Here is a 17,581-nt window from a genome sequence, read left to right as displayed (position 1 = left end):
GCCAAATAGTCTCGCATTGTCAGCTTCTAGCATTCTTTTAATTCAGAAAGAAATAAGTTATCTTGTTTAGGTCACTGTTATATTGGACTTGTCTGTCACATAGCACCTAACCATGACTAATCCAGTGGTCACATTTGGTTTCCTGAGTCAGATTACCCAGGTTGAAATCCTACCTCCATTATCTTATAGACTTCAATGTGGGAAATCGCATAACCTTTATAATCCTTCAGTTTTTGGTTTTTTTTTTTTTTGACTGTGAAATGAGGCTCATTAATTACTTTGCCAACAAAGGTCCGTCTAGTCAAGGCTATGGTTTTTCCTGTGATCATGTATGGATGTGAGAGTTGGGCTCTGAAGAAGGCTGAGCACCGAAGAATTGATGCTTTTGAACTGTGGTGTTGGAGAAGACTCTTGAGAGTCCCTTGGAGTGCAAGGAGATCCAACCAGTCCATTCTGAAGGAGATCAGCCCTGGGATTTCTTTGGAAGGAATGATGCTAAAGCTGAAACTCCAGTACTTTGGCCACCTCATGCGAAGAGTTGACTCATTGGAAATGACTCTGATGCTGGGAGGGATTGAGGCCAGGAGGAGAAGGGGACGACAGAGGATGAGATGGCTGGATGGCATCACTGACTCGATGGACGTGAGTCTGGGTGAACTCGGGAGTTGGTGATGGACAGGGAGGCCCAGCATGCTGCAATTCATGGGGTCACAAAGAGTCGGACACGACTGAGCGACTGAACTGAACTGAACTGAATGTATGATTCTCTTAGAGTTATTATACATGTTAGTATTATATAATGTGTATAAAATGCCTCGTATGTCTTCAATAAATGTTTCTATTACATTGCTCTTATTTCTATCATCATCATTGTCCTGGGAAATCTATAATCCTTGGAGAACTTCCTGGGGGTGGCTATAGGAGGCTGAGTCATGGATTCAGGATCCTGGAGTCTGTATCTCTTGATCTCTTTCCATAAGAGAAAGCACTTGTAAATTCAGGAAAGTTACTTATACGCTATGAGCGTCTCCTTCCACATCTAAAGCAGGGTTAATAGTAATTTGTAGGCTTGTTGGGAAGCTTAATGAGAAAATATGTGTAAAGCAGTCAGTGCAGTGCACAGAGCAGGCATGTCACAACTGTTAGTTCCCATCTCTTTGTCCTCTTGATACTTGCTTTTACACTGTAAACAGGGCTCCTCCCCTCTCCTGTACTATTCCTAGCCTGAGTACAGTGTAAATTGGCACTGGAGGCTCAGCAGCTCTATGTGAATCCAGCTGGTGAAGGGCCAGTGGCCCAGCCAGGATAGAGTTATGCAACCCCACTGTGAAGACTTAAGCTGGCAAGCCGGATGGGTGTGGATGGCAGGAAGTCTCTTGGGGTCAAGGGTAGAGGACTGGAGGATTTGGGGGACAGAGGGAAGATGGGCAAGGTTTAACAGCAGTGTTTGGGGTCTTAGTGAGAAAAGGTGGGAGAGGGAGGTCTCTTCTCTTCCCTCTTTAAGACATACTGCTTTTAATTTTTCAGATCCAACTCTGCAATTTTCAGGGTGAGAGGCAACAAGCAAAATAGTAATCTTTACAAAAACAATAATGCTCATCTTAAAGAGCTGTTTATGAGGCTCTGACTAAATGAAATAATTTATATAAAGGTGTGTGTGGCACATAACGTGGGCCGCTTGCTCTGACTCCATCTTCCATTCACACCAACACATTCTTGCCTCTTATTGTGTTTGTTACACCTGAAGGTGCCCCTGAGATTCCCAAGTAGCATCTGCTTGCACCTGAGATAAGGCTTTGGGGCTGGATGGCTTCACGTGGGGTGAGCACAAGTTGTTGTGAAAAGTTGGGTACAGAAGCAGGGCCTGGGAATCCTACGGCAGCAGCCCTGCCCTGACTCCGTGCAGCATCTGCACGCTTCCCACTGGGCACTATCCTTCCAGTCCAGCATGGGCAATGGAACAGACCCCTGCTCGCCATTCCCTTTTCTCCACGCCCTCTTCAGCATTTGTTGTTTATAAACTTTTTGAAGATGGCCATTTTGACCAGTGTGAAGTGATACCTCATTGTAGTTTTGATTTACATTTTTCTAATAATTAGCTATCTTAAGCATCTTTTCATGTGCTTTTTGGTCATCTGTATGTCTTCTTTGGAGAAATATCTATTTAGATCTTTGGCCCATTTTTTGATTGGATTCATTGTTTTTTCCCCCCTAGCATCTATACTTCATGTCTGGGACAAATTTTAAATTGATTGTATTTTTATTCTCTACCTAGAAAAGACAGAAAACTCAGAATGCTTTGAATACTCTCATCTTCCATGCTACCATGGACTAGTATTTGGTTCTGCCATGTTTTTGCTATTTGTCAGTATTATTACTTTTAAAATCTGTACCTGTCTAGATCCACCACCGTGTTTGTTGTTGTAGCTGTTCAGTCTCTAAATCGTGTCCACCTCTTTGTGACCTGTGGACTGCAGCACACCAGGCTTCCCTGTCCTTCACTATCTCCCAGAGCTTGCTCAAACTCATGTCCATTGAGTCAGTGATGCCATCCAGCCATCCTGTCATCTGTCGTCCCCTTTTCCTCCTGCCTTCAGTCTTTCCCAGCATCAGGGTCTTTTCCAATGGGTCAGCTCTTCGCATCAGGTGGCCCAAGTATTGGAGCTTTGGCTTCAGCATCAGTCCTTCCAATGAATATTCAGAGTTGATTTTCTCTAAGATTCACTAGTTTTACCTCCTTACTGTCCAAGGAGCTCTCAAGAGTCTTCTCCAGCACCACAGTTCGAAAGCATCAGGTCTTCCGTGCTCAGCCTTCTTTATGGTCCAACTCTCACATCCATACATGACTACTGGAAAAATCATAACTTTGACTCTATGGATCTTTGTTGGTGAAGTGATTCTCTGCTTTTTAACACACAGCCTAGGCTTGTCATGGCTTTTTCCCAAGGAGCAAGTGGTTTTTAATTTCATGGCTGCAGTAACCATCTATAGTGATTATGGAGCCCAAGAAAATAAAGTCTGTCACTGTTTCCATTGTTTCCCCATCTATTTGCCATGAAGTGATGGGATCAGATGCCATGATCTTAGTTTTTTGAATGTTGAGTTTTAAACCAGCTTTTTCACTCTCCTCTTGCACCTTTATCAAGAGACTCTTGTTTCTCTTCACTTTCTGCCAGTAGAGTGATATCATCTGCATATCTGAGGGTTTTGATATATCTCCTGGCAATCTTGATTCTGCTTGTGATTCATCCAGCCCAGCGTTTCACATGATGTACTCTGCATTTAAGTTAAATAAGCAGGGTGACAATATACAGCCTTGATGTACTTCTTTCCCAACTTTGAACCAGTCTGTTGTTCTATGTCCAGTTCTAACTGTTGTCTTGTGACTTGCATACAGGTTTCTCAGGAGACAGGTAAGATGGTATGGTTTTCCCATCTCTTTAAGAATTTCACAGTTCCTTTGTGATCCACACAGTCAAAGAGTTTAGTGTAGTCCATGAAGCAGAGGTAGCTGTTTTTTGGAACTCTCTTGCTTTTTCTATGATCCAACAGATGTTGGGCAATTTGTTTAAACACACACACACACACACACACACACACACACACACACACACATCCCTGGAGGAGGAAATGGCAACCCACTCCAGTATTCTTGCCTGGAAGATCCTGTGGACAGAGGAGCCTGGTGGGCTATAGTCCATAGGGTTGTAAAGCGTTGGACACAACTGAAACGACTTAGGATATATATATATATATATCCCCACAACCATTTCTTGTAATCCCATCTCTCTTCATTTTTCTGAAGTAATCTTTTAGCAGTTAATCAAAGAAGATCTATGTTTAGTTAACTCAGTGTTTTTCTGAAAATATCTTTTCCTTTGTCTTCTGTCTCAGATGTGAGTCAACTGAATACAGAATTGCAGATGGACTTTCTCTCCCTGCTTAGCACTTTTAAGATATTATTCCCTCATCTTCTGGCAGCTATTGTTGCCAATAAGAAGGGTGATATCAATCTGGTAGACATGTCTTTGAAGATAATCTTCCTGTATTTTCTAGTATCTTTGAAAATATTATCTTTTCCCTTGATGTTCTGTGGTTTCACAATCATGTGGCTAAGTATGTATTTACTTTTACTTATTCTACATGTTTTCCAACCCAAGGCTTAGAACCTTTTTTTTTTTTTCAATCTGGAAACCCCTTAGCCATCATCTCTGCAAATATTACCTCTCACCCTCTTCTCTGTTGTCTCACTTTCTGTAGCACTTATTGACAGATAGATACAAAACTATTAAAACATGTTCTCCATGGCTCTTAATTTCTTTCTGATATATTCTTTCTTTCACATATTTAACAAAATGTCCTTTTTTTATGGTGTGTTTTAGGTGATTTTTTGAGAGTCTGTTTTTCAAGTCGCCAGTTTCCTCCACAGCTCTGTCAATGGACTGTTGAACCAGCCTATGGAAGTTGTGTTTTTCAATTTGAAAGATTATGTTTTTCATTTTTTGAAGTTTATTTTAGTCCTTTTTTTTGGCTGCATGATATATGGGATCTTAGTTCCCCAATGAGGGATCAAACCCATGCCTATTGCATTGGAAGCGTGGAGTCTTAACCACTGGACCTCCAAGGAAGTCCTATTTCAGTTCTTTTTCAAAGCAATTCTTTTTTCATAATGCCTGCACTTGCTGTATAGGTTATATTCTTCTAGTTTTAAAACATTTTAGACAAAGTTATTTAAAATTCCTTTTTTGAAGATGTAGTTGGCAATTCCTTGGGAATGATTTCTCTCATTTGTAATTTTTGCTGACATTCGTGGTTTTGCATTTCTTTGTGTTCTTTGTAAGTTTTGTCTCATCTTCAGCAGGATTTTCATCCTCTAAGTCCTATATATTCTCTAGTATTTGGAGACATCCCTCTGGTGTAGTTTCTTCATTATAGGATTCTTTTCTCGGATCAGTTTTACTTCATTTTATTGGCTTTGGGCTTTTTTTCCCCCCTTGGTAAGGGTGAGAATTTGAGTTTTATACTAGCACACACAGGCTAACTGCTCCAATTTCTTTCATTAACTTTTCTTTTTTTTCTCTTACCTACACCTTGGGGTGGCCTACACCTTGGGGTGGCCAGCCAGTTTCTCTGCTGAGTAGCAGTTTTTCTGATGGCATTGTACCTTCCAAAATAATTTCGTCCTGGTTCTAGCTCCTGTGACAAACTGGAACTGTGGCTTTGATTTCTGTTTGTGTGTGATAGTAAAGCCCTCTGTAAGGCCATGCTTCTCACTTTTCAAAGTGCATACGAATTACTTTGGGGACTTGCTAAAATGAATCTTCTGATTCAGTGTATCTGGGGCAGGCCTGAGGTTGTGCATAACAAACTCTCAGGTAATCCTCATGATACTGATTCAAAAGTACTTGGAGGAGCAGAGTCCTCCAGCATGTACATCTCTTGTCAATTACCCCTGTGGACCTGTTGGCTTTACTTCTCACTCTCTCTTCTGCATTCTCTGTTTTTGACAATTTGAAAGTTCCTTATTGAGGGTCCCTTCAACCTTAGACTATGACATCTAGGCTTAGACTATGAGACTCAGGCTCTTTCCTCTTTCAGAAAAACTGTAGGTAGCAAGTGTTTTAATTAGGGCAAAATATGGCTTTGAGTCACAAGCAACACCTCCCTAATTAAACTAGATGAATATTTCTCACTCACATAAGAGGATCCAGAGTTAGGAAGTGTAGGAGTGTATGGTGGGTCTATTACAATTATCAGGGACTTAGACTTCTTGCATTTTGCTTCTCTATCGTTCTTGGTGTGCTGCCTCATAACTTAAGATAGCTACAAGAGCTCCAGGCATCACATCACACTTCCACTAGCAGAAAGAGATAGATTAAGAAAGGCAAACCTTTAATGACACTTCCCAGAAGTTACAAATGCCAGTTTCATTTATGTCTCATTGATAGGCATTTAGTCACATGTTTACTACTAGTTGCAAAGGGGGCTAGGAAACATAGTGTTTATTCTGGGTGCCAACTAAAAATTGAGGCATCTATTGCTAACATAGAGGGGAATCGATATGTAATAGTTTCTGCCATGAATACAGAATGCAGTTTTCTAGAATTTTAAGGCATTCCCTTAGCCTTGGACCCAGAAGATTGGTGGGGTGGTGGTGGTGGTGATGATAGAAAAAACAACCTTGTTTCCATTTTGCCAACCATGTTTGCAAAATGTCAGTCTTGGAGCCCCAATAACCAATGAACACAGTTTTTTTTTTTAAGATAAATATTCCAAAAGGAAATTATACCCTCTGATTAGTTTATTCCTCGCATGAGAAGAAAGCGGAACTTCGAATATCTCATAATGTCTACAAATGTGAGCATTTTTCCTCAGTCTTGCAAGATTTGCCAGGAATAGCCAGGTGACAAAAGAGAAAGAAATGAGACACTCTGAGAAGTCAGAGCACTGGAGGCTGGGGCAGGAGCAGAACTTTTACAAGATGGGAGCAAAACCAGTTTGCAAGAATGGAGAGAAACAGCAGCCCATGCGTCAGAGTGGAGCAGCTGAAGATACACACGTTGCTGTATCTGGGCCCCTATGTGGAGGCAGAGCCAGGTGGTGGGGGTGGAGGCGAGAGGGAGCAAGAGAGGAGACTCAACAATAATCATCACGTCACATTTTAGTACTTCTAAGGTCTCCATACCTGGCTGCAGGGCAGCTGGGCAGTGCAATCAGAAGTCTCAGAGTGGGGAAGAGAAGGCGATTTAAGCAAGTAAATATCCACATAAGCTCTATGTTTGGACCCAACACAAGCACTGGCTAATTATGATCCTCTGGGTCACCAGGGACATAAATGTTATATCATAACAATATATGTGTAATGCATATTAGTGACAAGAAGTCCTGCTTTAAAAGCAAAAACAAATTTGCCCTGTAGATTTTTACCATTTTTTTTTTTTTACTATGGAACCCCTTTTTCATGGAAAACCAATTAATTGCCTTTTGCCCTAGTGTTCCTCACAGTATCCTCTAGAAAAATCATGCCATGGATAAGGAAACCAATTGCCCAGGAGAAGCACTAATATTTTTAGTAGTAAATTCAGAGTTACCCTGGAGGATACTTAATAATGAAAACACTGTGTGACGTAAGGAACAATGTCTTCAACAGCCTTCTTACCCGAAACATAATAATGCTTTTCATGGGACTGTTTCTTGTAATTACATTTAAAAATGCTGATGGCATCACACCAAAAGCAGTCCAGTAAAAGCAATTCTGCCGGGGCCAATGTGATGCACTCCAGGCATCCGTGTTTCAGACGCTCTGGCAGGATCCAGGGATTGGTGTTAGGAAATCTGGAAGGGTGGATGGACTGCTTATCCTTCATGCAATCCTCTCTGAATAGTGTTATTTCTCAACAGGGCTTTTAAGTAAATATTTAGTGGTAGAGGGTTCAAACTGTCCTTCCTCGCTGGGCTTGAAGAGCAGTGTTCTTCATGTCCTGTGAGTTCCTATCTACATTTTGACTGATGATTGAGCTTGGGTGAGATTGGCATACCTTTGGAAAGCTGAGCCCTCCCATCACTGCCCACCAGCAAGATCAGAACTCTCTGCTAAAGTTGCCTGGAGCCCATTCCACAGCATCAGGGAATGAACAAACCCAGAGCTCCAAAGCCTACTTCAATTAACATGGCTGATGCAGTGCCCATGGCTAAGAATGTTTAAGATCGGTATAACCAGACCCTTGCCACTGCCAAATAAAATCTTGGCAAAGCACCAGAGAATGCCTGGCTTTGGGCAGCGCTACTGTGAGGACTCTATCCAAGAAAAACTCTCCTTGAGTGCCAAGGTAACTAAATGAAGTAACTTGTACTGGATCGGGATTGTTATTTATAAATCGGTTCAAATGTGGAGTGCCTCTGAGAGATAACATATTTAGTTTTAGGACCATTGATTTGTGGGCTTTCTTTCTGGAAATAATTGGCTGGCATGGAAAATTTATTTTTGGGTCACCTCTAATTTGAGATAGTAAAACGTCATCTCTGTGTACAAGAATGCCTGTCTTTTGTCTCTGTGTGGGGACAGGGGACATTGGGATTGGCATCTAGGATGCCCAAAGGGTCATTAGGAAACAAGCTAGAAAGAAATGATTCCAGAACATACCCCTCCTGGGTGCTTGTCTGAACACTTTACACAGCAGACACTGAATCCCACTGACAGAGACCCCCCTCTTCTGGAACTGTTCTAGGTAGACATCACCAGGCAGAGCTCTAAGCAGCAGTCCAGGCCAGGGTCCATTCCAGGTCAACAACAGTTGCACATCTAATATGCTCTGCTGCTGCTAAGTCGCTTCAGTCGTGTCCGACTCTGTGCGACCCCATAGACAGCAGCCCACCAGGCTCCCCTGTCCTTGGGATTCTCCAGGCAAGAACACTGGGGTGGGTTGCCATTTCCTTCTCCAGTGCATGAAAGTGAAAAGTTAAAGTGAAGTTGCTCAGTTGTGTCAGACTCTTAGCAACCCCATGGACTGTAGCCCACCAGGCTCCTCCATCCATGGGATTTTCCAGGCAAGAGTAATGGAGTGGGGTGCCATTGCCTTCTCCACTAATATGCTCTAGGGATTGAGTATAATGGTGACCAAGTAGTCCAGGGGATGGAATAGCTATTTCTGATGCTTGCATGATCCCTAAAGTATAAGAATTTGATATTTGCTGAAATATGCATTTGATCTGCCGACAGTGTACATCTGGGGTAGGGAAAGAACCTCTTATTAAAAAGCATTTGCATTCTGTTTTCCATCATGGAAGTGAAAAGAATCTCCTATGTATATATGTGTACTTGAGAAATAGCTCCTCTCCCAAGCCAGTTCTTGTTGCTAGTGAAAGAATTGAAGAAGTTTAAGAAAAGAGACATTTTGGATAAGTTAGAGTGAAATATCACTCACACACACAGATAGTAATTTAATACAGGATAAATGTTGCATTGCCAATAAATGAGAGAAAAGATAGATTACTCAATAAATGAGATTGAGGTCATCAAAAATTTAGGGCAAAAGTGAAATATCACTCATACACATACACACACATACACACACAGATGGCAATTTAATACAGGATAAATGTTGCATTGCCAATAAGTGGGATAAAGGATAGATTACTCAATAAATGAGATTGAGGTCATCAAAAATTTAGGGAAAAAAAATTGGCTCCCTTTTTTCCTCCTATATCAAAAATTTATTCTAGATGGAATAGAAAACTAAACTACCCTGCAAAACAACACCAAAAACTTTTAAAACATCTGAAGAAAATATAAATGAATATTTTATTAACCTTAGGAGTAACAAAGGATGCCACAAAGGAGCCATTTATTATATTTGCATAAACACAAAAACTTTCATACCAAAAAAGATACTGTAAACAAAATCAAGACAAATGATACTCTGGGAGACAGTATTTATAACATATGTAAGAGACAGAGGGTTAAAAACCACAAAAATAGAGTTTCTATAAAATTCAACTAAAAGCCAAATGACCCAACAGAAAAATAGATATGAAATGAGAATAGGCAATTTATAGCAAAAATAAAAAAAGACCACAAAATTGACTAGTTATCAGAGACCTAGTTATCAGTGAGGTGTTTCCCTAATATCAAATTAATTCAAATTTGAGAAGGTTTAAAGTTTCTGTATTGGCAGGATGTGGAAAACTTTGAGTGGAGTGGGATGTAAACCTCAGCCTTAGGACAGCAGTGTGGAAGAGGCCAGCAAAGTTTTTAATGCACAAATCATCTAACCTAGGTCAACACTTGCACATGTGCCCAAAGAGGCATGTGGAAAGAAATGTTTTGCCACGTTATATGAGGGGAAATTTAGAAACAGCCGAAATGCCCATGCACAGGTAGGTGTCTGCTGTGAAATATAAAGAGCATTTAAAAGAATAAGGAATGTACTGGCATAGAGAAGTCTGCTAGATTCAAGAGAAAGTGCAGGACTTCCCTGGTGGTCCGGTGGTTAAGAGTCCGCCTGCCAATGCAGGGGATACGAGTTCGATCCCTTGTCCAGGAAGATTCCACATGCCGTGGAGCAACTAAGCTCGTGCGCTACAACCGCTGAAGCCTGCGCACCCTAGAACGTGTGCTCTGCAACAAGAGAAGCCCTCGCAATGGAAGCCCGTGCTCTGCAACGAGAGTAAGCCCCAGTCACTGCAACTAGAGAAAGCCTGCGTGTAGCGACAAAAACCCAGCACAAAAATAATTAAATAAAAAGTTTTTAAAAAAGGAAGTGCAAGTTACAGCACTGCATGTCTGACACAGTACCATGTAGCACAGACCGAGGCACAAGGTCTGCAAGGAATATGTCACACTGCGTGTATGTGCATGCTCTCCTCGGAGAAGGCAATGGCAGCTCACTCCAGTACTTTTGCCTGGAAAATCCCATGGACGGAGAAGCCTGGTAGGCTGCAGTCCATGGGGTCGCTAGGAGTCGGACACGACTGAGCGACTCCACTCTTACTTTTCACTTTCCTGCATTGGAGAAGGAAATGGCAACCCACTCCAGTGTTATTGCCTGGAGAATCCCAGGGAAGAGGGAGCTTCATGGGCTGCCATCTATGGGGTCGCACAGAGTCGGACACGACTGAAGCGACTTGGCAGCAGCAGCATGTTCTCTTCATAGGGAAGGGTTATGCGTTAGGGAGGAAAATGGTGAAAGGGAACTTTGCTCTTTTCTCTGCCTACTTGTATGTTGTTTAACATTACACACACACACAGAATGAAATGTTGCATTCTATAGTGGCTTAGTCACTTAAAGTGAGTGATCCTATCTTTCTGGCTATACAAGCACTCATTTATTCATTTAAAAAAATATTTTTTGACTGCCTACTATGTGCCCAACACAGAAACTAGGGAAAAGCTAGAGAGAGCTATCCATAGAACTGTTTCAGTAAGTGCTCTGGTTATCAATTGTATCAGTCAGTTCAGGCTGTCATAACAAAATACCATTGGCTCGGCGACTTAAGCCCCGTAAATCAATTTTCTCACACCTCTGGAGGACGGAAGTCCAAGATCAGAATGCCAGCATGGTTGGGTTCTGGTGAGAACTCTCTTCCTGGCTTGCAGGTGGCTACCTTCTTGCTGTGTCCTCACACAGTGGAGGGAGAGACAGAGAGAGAGAGATTAAGAGAGCTCTTCTTCTAATAAGAAGAATCCTACCATGGTGGCCCCACTCTCATGACCTCATCTAATCCTAATTATCTCTCAAAGGTCCCACCTACAAATACCATCGCATTGGGGATTAAGGCTTCAACTGGCAGTGGGGACACAGTCAGTCCATAACGATGGTATATTCTGTAGCATCTTAAAAATAAAAATTTGACAGAGACTTGAAGATATAACAGATGTGAAATTACAGAGTTAGATTACTACTTGCAGAGTGTACAAAGGAAATGGAATTGTCAACACTACCTTATCCCCCTTGAGAATATAAAATGGTTGAAGCAGTGGAGAGGGAGAAGAGATGGGCAAAGAGATTTCTCTGGAGGGAGCTGCGGCAGTGCTCTGACTCCCTGCCCTGTGTATGTGTGTGTATATGTGTGTGTTGGTGAAGACACGCAAGACAGCTAGACTAACCACTCCCTCCCTTCCCACCAAAGGCTTTCAGCCTAAAGCAAACTGGAGCAGGGGGGTGAAAGGAAGACATGCTCTTCAATCAAGTTAAATCTTTATACAGAAACAGGCATTCAACGTACTGAATCAGGACTCTGTCTGTCGCTTCTAATGTCAGCCACCCAAGACTGAACTAAAAAGTCATGGATCTACAAGGAGTTTTTATTTCATAGTAGAGAAAGACTGCCCATGTGGAGTCAGGTTTAAAGGGATAATGAGAGACGAAAATAAAATTGTGCTTTGATTACATCATAAGTCATGCGTGGTCAATATACTGGTTACATATAATTGCTCATCAAGCAAGAGGCAAATCTGTAGAGTCAGTGGAAGGGGAGGGTGATGTGCATTTCCAGGCTGCACACAAGATACCTATGGTTTTCCATCTAAATGTGATCCCTGAGCAAGCCAGAAGTCTGTCCAAACTTAGCTGTATTTACGGACTTGGAGATTCACCAAGACCCCCTGATGTACCTCTTCTGGATGCCAAAGGTTTTTACTATGGTATAGTTTGGAAGGTTTTCCACTAAAAAAATCTAGTTAAAATTGTGCCTTGGCACCTGAAAGATTAGCCTTCATTTATCCAGAAAATGAAGCTGCCTGGTTGGAATTTACTGCTATAGTATTTTGAGATTTTGCTAAGCCATGCTAGTCCCTGGAAATTCATGAAATCCCCGCTGAGTGTTTGGAGAAAGCATTTAAAAGACCTGCTGGACCCGCTGGTCCCGGGGAGACTTCTCTTGGCAAATCTGGCAAGTTCTTCCTCTTTTCCTCCTTCGAGATTCAGCTCAAATATTACCTTTGTGAAGATTTGCCCATTTCTATGGCCAAGTCAATTCTTTCTCTGGATACTGGCTGAACAGCCTACCTAGCTGTTCATACATGTGTGTTGTACAGAACATATTTATTTACTTATCTGCTCTTCCATAAGATCTTTAGCTTCTTGAAGGTTAGAAATACTGTATTTCATCAGTTTTCAGCACCCTCCCCTCCATATTCACGTTACTGAAGTTAGGGTGGCTTTTGATGGCATGTCATAGGCAATGTGTACTTTTTAGTGGTACATAAAATGGTAATGGTACATCTCATAATTGGTGATAACGGTGAACTATAGCATATCTAATTTACTACGGTAACCTTGAACAGCTAGTACATCACCTGGCATGTAGTACGTTCTCCATAAATTCATGCAACTAGCAGATTTTGTAATGGTGGATTTCACCAGCAGGAAGCATTGATCTGAGTAATTCTGGCATTAGAGAGCAAAACCAGAGGTGGCAGACTTTGGGGCTGCACAACTTTCAGAATGTTGAAGGGGATGTAATAATTAGGGTAACCTCAGCTGATATAACAACTAGATGTCCAAACTGCATAATGGCACAAACTCAGAAGTTCATTTCTTGCCAGCATTAGCTGTTCAGACCCAGTGTTCCTTTTCAGCGGTGACAGTTCTCAGTGCGGTGTTTCAGGGACACAGGCTCTTCCCATGTTGTGGTGCCATCTCCCCCATCTCATCACCCTCCCCATCCAGGCAGAACAGTAAATAGAGTGTAGAAGAAGGGCCCACTTTTAAGGTCTTGTTCTGGAAATGATTCATATCGTTTCTGCTCATATTCTGCTGGTGAGAATACCACATCTAGATCCAAACCAGGGAGTGAGGGCCAGGAAATGTAATCGTTAGTAGGAGGTCCATTTCCCAGTAACAACGCTATGAGCTGGAGTAGGAGCATGTATTTTGGTGGGCAGTTAGCTGGTGGTTCAGATGCTAGAGAATCCACCTGCCATGCAAGAGCCTTAGTAGATATGGGTTTGATCCCTGGGTCAGGAAGATTCCCTGGAGAAGGGAATGGTGACCCACTCCAGTATTCTTGCCTGGAGAATTCCATGGACAGAGGAGTCTGGTGAGCTACAGTCCATGGGGTCGCAAAAGTCGGATACGGCTGAGTGACTAACACTTTCACTTTTCTTTAGCTCTTTAGCCCAGGGAACCACTGGACTCTTGCCTATATCAGGTTGGGCTGTTTGCTTCTTGCTGTGAATTTAATTTTGGCTTCCAACTCTAACTGTGCTAGTCAATAATTTCTTAGTTGCAAGAGATGGAAACCCAACTCTGATCAGTTATAGTAAAAATGGAAAGACCCTGGTTAGGTGTAGTTGGACCCATGAGCTCAAATAATGTCAGTCATCTTTCTTTCCTCTCTGCTTTTCACTGCACTGATCTTAATTCACAAACAAAAAATCTCTATAAGATGGGAAAGAGAAGGATGCCTTACTGAGTCCTTTCAGTCTATGATCTTAGGAGGAAGGAGAAAGCTCTTTTTCACAGATCCCTATTACCAACCCCGCTCTTCCAAACCAAATCAGACCATATTAAGCCAAATCAAAATTTGTTTTGGTTCTCTGGGCTTCCCTGTTAGCTCAGCTGGTAAAGAATCCATCTGTAATGCAGGAGACCCTGGTTCATTTCCTGGGTTGGGAAGATGCCCTGAGCAAGGGATAGGCCACCTATTTCAGTATTCTTGGGCTTCCCTGGTGGCTCAGCTGGTAAAGAATCTGCCTGCAATGCAGAAGACTTGGCTTCAATCCCTGGGTCAGCAAGATCCCCTGGAAGAGGGCATGGTAACCCATTCTAGTTCTTGCCTGGAGAACCCCCATGGACAGAGGTGCCTGGCCAGCTACAGTTCATGGGGTCGCAAAGAGTCAGACACAACTGAGCAACTAAGCATGGCACAAACTCTGTTTGGCTTTAACTGGGTCATGTGACCACTCTTGGGCCAATGGCTGGGTCCAGGGGGGGTGACGTGTTCTGAATGGAGAGCTTGACAGCCCCACCAGAATCACCTGGAATGAATGCAGGGGAGGATGAACAGACAAAAAATAAAAGTTGTTCACTGTTCCCAGCACCTCTCCAACTTTATCTCCAGTTGTTCCTCCTTTGCAGCTGCCCCTAATTGATGCCATTTCTCAAAATATATCAGAACCCTTTCGTAATTCCTTGTTGTACCCTCTTTCTGAAATGCCCTCTCCCATGCCTCTCCCGTATTCATCCATTAAGACCAGATAACAATCATCTTTGCAAAGCTATTTTTGACACCCCAGTCTTACTCCAGCCAGCCTGGTTACAGCTACCAAACAGGGTTTGCATTCAAAATGAACTTTGAGTAGAGTTCTCTGTGCTATACAGTTGGTTCTTATGGATTATCTACTTTATACACGTAGTGTGTGTATATTAATTCCAAACTCCTAATTTATCCCTCCCCCGACCTTTTCCCTTGGGTAACCCTAAGTTTGTTTTCGAAGTCTGTGAGTCTGTTTCTGTTTTGTAAATAAGTTCGTTTTTTTTTAGATTCCTCGTATAAGTGATATCATATGATATTTGTCTTTGTCTGTCTAACTCACTTCACTTAGTATGATAATCTCTAGGTCTATCCATGTTGCTGTGAATGAATTTCTTGTTCAAGGTTTTGCCTATTTTCTATTGGATTTTACATCTTTCTCATTGATATGTAGGAATTCTTTAGATGTTCCAAATACTATTCCTTTGGCCCTTATATTTGGTGCGCCCATTTCATACTCTGAGGCTTGCACTTGTACTCTTTACTTCTTTTAATATAAACAAGTAATGTGTTTTTTTAAAAAAATGGAGCTTTGATGCTGCGTCTCAGGCCCAAACAAAAGTGGACTTGTGGTTCTGCCATGCTGGTCACACCTTCAATTTGGAGCTGGCTGGATGGGAGCAGCCCGTGATATGTCGTGTTGGCTGAGGTGTAAAATGCCACCTTGTCCAAAACAAACACCCGTGCCGGGGAAACCCTCAACCGCGCCACACAGGGACACAGGGAGAGGGCTGCAAGGAGTCGGCTGCCCACAAAGCTCCAATTAGCCCCCAAATTATCTCCTGTGTCACGTGTACAAGGATTTCTAACCAAAATTTGCTGGAAAATGGATTCTCAATGCTTCTGTCTATTTACCTAATACTTAACCCAAGGATAACAACACACATACAAATTTAAAATAAAACACATGTTGGGTTTTTTTTTTTTAAATAAAAATTTGAAACAGATGGTCTCTTTTAAGACAAATATTTATTCCCCTGACATTTTTTTTCACTTACATGTTTATATTTTTAAATATAGGCTTTATGCAGAGACCTTAGCGATGTCACGATAATAAAATCCATGTTGTTCATAATTGTCTATTTCCTAGAAATGCATGGCTGGGAGCAACCTCAAGAAGCTATCTCTGGCATCCCCCTCCTCCAGGCAGGCCAATGTGCGACCAGCTGAGACCAACTGGTGTTTATTCTGTTTATCTTGGAGCCTTTTGAGGAAGGAAGCTGTAAACTCTTTCTTACTGAGCTCATGGACTCTCCATTGAGTTTTAGATCCCTTGGCTGGGTGAAGAGTTCTTGGATAGGGCAGAGTTCAGAGCAAAGCTTCTTAGAGTGTTTCTCCCGCGGGGTCTCCCTTGCTCCACTCTCGCTATTCCCACCTTGCGTTTGCAGAGCTGCCACCTTGACTTTGTCACCACTGCTTAACTTGGGCTTCACGGTCACCTGTTCAGATCCCTTCGTGTACACCTCTGATAGGACCTGCTGTCATCTTGATCAGGACCATGTTTTTCCCCTAAGTAAGTGCCTACAGGGAGAATCAATAGATGTATGAGATGGTAGGCAAAAAAAGATGGACACTATTCAGAGGTCATTGATTAGAAGAACCGAGTCCTTAGCCTGAAGTATGGGACCTAAAGTTTTCCTTTCTGAGAAGTACATTGGTTTTTCTGTGTTCTTGTATCAGTTAGCTTTTGCTGAGTAACAAAGTTCCCCTAAAGCATACTGCCTTAAAAATGACAGTATTCTTTCTCACTATTCTGTGGGTAGGCTGGATTAATTGTCTGGTCTGGACTAGGCTTCATTCAACCTTCCCTGGTGGCTTAGTTGGTAAAGAATCTGCCTGTAATGTGGGAGACCTGGGTTCAATCTCTGGGTCAGGAAGATCCCTTGGAGAAGGAAATGGCAATCCACTCCAGTATTCTTGACTGGAGAATTCCATGGACAGAGGAGCCTGGTGGGCTATATATAGTCCATGGGGTCACAAAGAGTTGGACATGACTGAGTGACTAACACTTTCACTTTCAGCTTAGTTGGGGATAGGTAGCCTAGAAAGACCTCACACTCATGTTTGGTGGTTAGCTGGAGTCATCTGAAGCAATAAAAAAAACACTTGGAAACTCATGTTTATTATAGTCCAGCAGGCTGATCTGGGCTTGTTCACGTGGTAATGGTTTTTAAGGTTTCTAAGAGGAGCAAAAGAAAGCAAGCAAGTCCTGATTTACAAGGTGTATTTCAAGCCTCTGTTTAAATTATGTTTGCTATTGTCCTATCAGCCAAAGCAAGTCACAAGTCCAGCCCACAGTCAGGGCAGGAGGGATATCAAAGGGCATGAATAAAGGGAGGCCGTCTTTGTAAGATTATCACACTTCCTTTTAAGATTGGAGAAGGAAGATATCCTTTCTTGGTTCCTATAAAATCCAGATAGCCTGACAATATTCTCACAGAAAGAATGGCTTGTGGTTTTTCATTTTAAATCTCATCCTAACTGAATTCAATACTAATACAATTATGTAAAGTTTAAAAATAAAATAAAATTAAAAATTAAAAAAAAAATACTGTTCTTCCATGTTAGTATTCCACACAGTCTCCTATTTTAAAAATAAAGTTAAAAAATATTTATTTATTTGGCTGCACTCTATCTTAGTTGCAGCACATGGGATCTTTCGTTGTAGCATGCGAACTCTTAGTTGTGGCCTCTGGGATTTAGTTCCCTGATCAGGGATTGAACCCAGGCCCCCTGAATTGGGAGCACAAAGTCTTAGCCACTGAACTACCAAAGAAGTCCCCCACAGAGTCTCCTTTCGACAAAGATTTGTATATCTCTGACTTCT

Source organism: Bubalus kerabau, chromosome 11 (assembly GCF_029407905.1).
Source record: "Bubalus kerabau isolate K-KA32 ecotype Philippines breed swamp buffalo chromosome 11, PCC_UOA_SB_1v2, whole genome shotgun sequence".
Taxonomy (NCBI): Eukaryota; Metazoa; Chordata; class Mammalia; order Artiodactyla; family Bovidae; genus Bubalus; species Bubalus kerabau.
Note: the sequence above shows the minus strand (reverse complement) of the source record.